At 38.1% G+C, this 5,738-nt stretch overlaps 1 pseudogene; it reads right to left on the bottom strand.

Moving 5' to 3' along the window:
- Positions 1-215: 215 nt before the first annotated feature.
- LOC102855207 lies at positions 216-1,209 on the bottom strand (annotated as a pseudogene).
- Between the last annotated feature and the right edge of the window lie 4,529 nt (positions 1,210-5,738).

Raw genomic sequence — 5,738 nt, 5'->3', positions numbered from 1 at the left:
ATCCGGTAGCCTCTCTGCACCTTCATTTAATCCTCGTCCCTTCTCTCTGTGAGACTGCTCGATATAACAGGGCAGGACTCCATTATTATGACCCACACAGTTGGGTGCCTTTGCATAGTCAGTAAGACAGAAGTAAACATCTTTTTTTTTGGGGGGGGGATGCTTGAACAATAAATTTATTGTCTTTATCTGAAAACTCTTCACAGAAAATTGGTTTAGCTATCAGCAGTGTGCTGCTGAGCTCTGAGGAAGCTTGCCTTCTTCTGAGCTACCCAAGCTTTCTTCTGGGCAAGAGACACTTTGGGGCAATTCCACCTCTTCTTTTTAACATCTTTCTTAGGCTTCTTGCCATAGATTGGATTCTCTCATATGGCAGCATGTGCTTTCTTAAACATCTCCATTTTGTCTGGAGCTACGTTGTTCTTTATGTATTGAGAGAACTGTTTCTAATAAGCATCTTCATCTTCTTCCTTTAGATAACACATATAATTTGCAACATTCTGACCCATGATGTGTTTCCAACGTACTTCTGCATTGAATTCCTTGCTTTCTGAATCATAACCAGGGAATCACTTGGTACTATGAGGAATAGACAAGCGTCCATCCACAGCTTCCTTCAGAGCCCCAAACACTTTATTTCCTGTGGTAGTTCTGGCAAGGCCTGCATCCAAATAGCAGTTGAAGGCACCTAGTTGGCCATCAATGTTTTCCACATTGTATTCATCTCCAGTTACCTCCACTTGGCCTTCATAGATTTTATCCATGCCAAACCTATTGAGAAGCCTGTGGGCCAGCAGCAGGCCAGTACAATATGCTGCAGCATAATTTGTCAAGCCAACTTTCACACCATACTTAGGAAGATCATGAGCATTGGCTGCACAGACTATCATATACCCTTCTATATGGGCATAAGCAATCTGGCACATTATATCTCTGTTGGTTACATGAACTATCATTCTGTATTTAGGTGTGTTGTACTTATTTTTATTCTGAATTACCAAGTGTTTCTGAGCATAGTAATCAATTTTATCCTCATGTCATCTTCTTTTTTTCCCTTTTTTATTATTAAATTTTATTAGTTTTAATGAACATTTACAGAGATTTTGGGTTTTCATTCATTCATTGTTGCACTGCCTCATGTTGTCTTCTAAATTTTATTTGGTATCTCTTGAAGTAGGCCTTATTCTTGACAACTTGAACAAACCCCATCTTGCCGAACAGAGACAGGAGTCCCCAGCTCGCCAAAGACCCGCAGAGTAATCAGCCCTATGTGGGGGGAAAAAGAGAAGTAAACATCGTTATGACATTTTCTGCTTTCAGTCAATATCTATCTGGCACTAGTAATGATATCCCTCATTCTACAGCCTCTTCTGAATCCAGCTTGAATTTCTCCAGGCAGTTCTCTGTGGAAGTGCTTCTCCAGCTTGTTTTTAATATTCTTCAGCAAAACTTTATTTGCATGTGGTATTAATGATATTATATGATAATTTCCACAGCCTGTTCGGTCACCTTTTTGGGGAACAGACACACATATGGATATCTTCTGGTCAGTTGGCAAGGTAGCTGTCTTCCAAATGTCTTAGAATCAACTACTGAACATGACCTAGGATGTGTCTGTTTGCTGAGTGACCTCAATTGGTAAATTCCTGAAGCTTTATTTTTTGCCAATGCCATCAGTACAGTTTGGACTTCTTCCTTCAGTACCACTGGTTCTCGATCATGTGCTACTTCCTGAAATAGTTCAATGTTGACTAACTCTTTCTGGTACAGGGTTCTCTATTTATTATTTCCATTTTCTTTTGATACTTCCTGTGTCATTCAATATTTTGCCCATCAACTCCTTCAAGTATTGCAACTTGAGCCTTGAATTTTTTCTTCAATTCTTTCAACCTCAAAAATGCTTAGTGTGTTCTTTTCTTCCAGTTTTCTAACTCCAGTTCTTTGCATAATTCATTCTTATTTTTGTCTTGAGCTGCTCTCTGAAATCTTTTGTGCAGCTCTTTATCATTTCTTCCCTTCATTTTGACTTCTCTATGTTAAACAGTCTGATGTTGCATCATAATTGGAGGAAATATCATCAGTAGCCTGTGGTATGCTACTTCACAACTCTGCTCATTTAAAGTGAAGAGGACCTGAGGTGCTTATTGCAGAAGGTTAAGGATTATAGCCTTCAATATGCATTACATCTCAACATCCAGAAAAAAACACCACTTCACCATTGAGACAACAGACAATATCATAAGAGATAGAGAAGATTAAAGTAGTTAATGATTTCATTTTACTTGGATCCACAATCAACACACTTGGCAATAGCAGTCAAAAAATAAAAAAATCAGAAAAGAAACCATTTAGCTGTTTTTGTTGTGCCATCTTTTGGGGTTTCAGTTCCTCAGAAATAACTTTTCACAATGGCAAGTAAGGAACACTGAACAAAAATGAAACTTTGTATGTACTTCAAACAGTATAAAATGTTTATTTTACAAAAGAGAAGATGCTCCTGGGAGTAGTTCAGAATTATGCTGACAAAGATGCTCACAGAAGACTAATTTATTTCATTATAAAATATTCTCAAAGTTCAAGGACTAACCTCATTTATTTATGGTGGGGAATGGATAGAAATAATAGTAGCTCAGTATCCAGACAGTAGACTAGGTCATACATACTGTATCTCATTTATAACCCTCATAACTATCCTATGAAATAGAATGTAGGCTAAGCATGTAAAATAATTAATGTACTGAAAACAATGTAAATAGATTCACATGTCTAAAATACCATCGTTATTTTTAGTATTTAGATTGTATCTTAAAACTTAGTACCTCACAACACCTCTTTCACAAGTCTCTGTACAAACTTTTGTTAGATTTGAACAGTGCCCTCCCAGCGGTCAGGTCTGAGGACCACCTGGAAGGAAAAGGCAATGGAGGAAGTCTGTAGCACTGACTGTTCTGGGACACCCCAGTTATTCTTGTAGAAGTGGTGCTTCTGTAATTTGCAAAGAATTACCACTCCATGCTGCCATTACTTATGCATTATGTTCAGTGGCAACTTAGTTATCAAAACTCAGCTTGAAAAAAAGAAAAACAAAAAAAACCCCTCAGCTTGGTGGATTTCTCTGTCATGATTGAGATTTGATTGATTTCAAACATCAAAATGATTATGAAAATGTCTTGTAGTTCTAAGAACTGAAGCATCTATTTTATGGTTTTACTATGCTTAGATTTCTCCCTCCACCCCAAACTCTAGTGGAGGAGCATTGGGTAGACCATGTCAGTTGTGCTTGCACTGTTAAAAGTATTGTATCCTTTTGGGATGGAATGGGTTTATGTGAGCAATTCAAACAAATAGTAATGCTTAGAGATTTAAATAAAACATACTTCTAAATGATTAAAAAAAATAGCAAAATCAATGGGAAAGCAGACTGTCAGGGACCTCTCCGAGGTACTGAAGAGCAGTGATGTCAATTTGAACCTAAGATGGATTTGATTGAAGCCATGGTCTTTTCAAATCCTTTCTATGCATGGGAAAGTTGAACACTGATTAGGTGTTCAAATAGTATGATAGCAGGAGAATCGATGCCTTTGAGTTGTGGTGTTGGGAGAAAAGTACTGAATATCCCATGCACTGCCAAAAGAGTAAACACGTCTTGATGAAGATACAACCAGGGTGCTCCTTCAAGGAGAGAATGAAAAAATTCTGTCTCACATACTTTGGAAGTGTTGTTAGGAGAGGCCAGTCCCTGGAAATGGATCATGCTTGGATGGGTGGATGATCAGCTAAAGAGAGGAAGACACTTAATGAGATGGATTGATTCAGTGGCTTGAGCTATGGACTTGAGTATATAAGGGAAAGTGAGGTACAGGGCAGGGCAGGTTTCAGATCTGCTGCTCACAGGGTCGCTATGGGTCATGATCAACTCAGTGGCACCTAACAGCAACAACATGATAAAAAATAAGCCTCAGAATCTCATCTGACATCAATTTTAGTATTTTTTTTTCTTGCCTACTTTGTTCATGGGTTATAGTCTTGATATAATCCCAAAACTTACCTGGTCTTTGATCATTCATCTTCAATGCATCAAATTTATTCTTGAATGGTTTTTTAACCAGAAGTCTAAAGCAAATGGAGAAATTTTACCCTGCTTGTGGATTGGAAAATTCACTATTATTAAAATATCTGTCTTTCTACAGATTTAACAATCCCAACTAAAAAATGAAAATTAAAAATCCTATCTGATGTTTTTGTATAATTTGATCCAGAATATTGACAACTTTTTGCTATTGATATTGGTGTTGTTAAGTGCTATTTAGTTGACTATGGCACATAGTAATCTTATGAAAAACAGATTTGAATCTTGCCCTATCAATAAATAGATAAGCAGAACAGGCAATAGGAAGAGTTATACCTATTGATCCTACTAAAGTCTTGATTTTTCAGGAGGAGCTGTATCTCATCAAATCAAAAACTGATTGTTTGTTAGAAAGTATATAATCTAAAATAATCTCAACTATTATTAATCCTAATAAGAATGAGTATTATCTATAACAAAACTGTGCTCACATCTACTTAGTGAATAAAAACACCTATTGGTGTTGTTGTTACGTGCCATCAAGTCAAGCATCACTCATAGCAACCCTATGAACAAAAGGTCTGAACCCAGTTCTATCCTGTGCCATCCACACACTTCCTGACACACAAGAGCTCATTACAACAGTCATCATGTCAATTCACCTGGTTAAGGATCTTCTCCTTCTCCAAGGAATAGCACCTCCAGCAGCATGTCCAAAGTATGTGAGGTGAAGCCTCATCAAGACATATCTGTTTGTTCTTTTGGTTTTCCATGTGATGGTCAGTGCTCTTCTCCAACACCACAGCTCAAAGGCATTATTTTTTTTTCTGTCATCTTTATTTATTGTCCAGCTCTCAGATCCACAATCTCAGTCTCAAGCCATTGCTGCAGTCACTGTGTCAGTCCACCTGGTTGAGGGACTGTCTCCTTTTGCCATCCTTCCACCTTTCCAAGCATGTTATCCCTCTCCAGCCTGTCCTAGCAACACATCCAAAGTATGTGAGATGAATCTTTGTCATACTTGCCTCCAAGGAGCACTCTGGCTACACCTTCTCCAACACATTTCTTTTTATTCTTTTGGCAATCCATGCAATATTCAGTACTGTCTTCTAACACCACAGCTCAAAGGCATCAATCTTCTTCTGTCATCCTTACTGTCCATCTCTCAGATGCATTGCAATTGACTAAAGACCATGGCATGAGTCAGACACATATTAGTCCTCAAACTGACATTGTTACTCCTCAATAATTTGGAGAAGTCCCTGACTACAGACTTTCCCAGTGCAGTATGTCTCCTGATCTCCTGACTGCTGGTATCAAGTGTATTGATTGTGGATCCAAGTAAGATAAAGTTGTTGACAGTTTCAATCTTTTCTCCATTTATCATGATGCTGCCTATCCAACCAGTGATTGCCTTCTTGACATTGAGATGCAATCCATATTGAAGGCTGCAGTGTTTGATCTTCTGCAGCAAGTGCTTCAAGTCATCCTCACTTCCAGCAGGCAAAGTTGTGTCATTTGCATACTGAATGTTATTGATGAGTCTCCTTCCAATCCTCAAACCACATTCTTCTTCATGGAATCCAACTTCTCAAGTAGTTTGCTCAGCATACAGATTAAACAGATTAAGTATGGCAGGGTTGTTGTTACATGCTGTTGAGCTGTTTAC

The sequence above is a fragment of the Elephantulus edwardii genome, unplaced genomic scaffold (assembly GCF_000299155.1).
Source record: "Elephantulus edwardii isolate Elephantulus edwardi_28Jun2011 unplaced genomic scaffold, EleEdw1.0 scaffold00064, whole genome shotgun sequence".
NCBI classification, from domain to species: Eukaryota; Metazoa; Chordata; class Mammalia; order Macroscelidea; family Macroscelididae; genus Elephantulus; species Elephantulus edwardii.
Note: the sequence above shows the minus strand (reverse complement) of the source record. Positions and strands in the feature narration are given on the sequence as shown.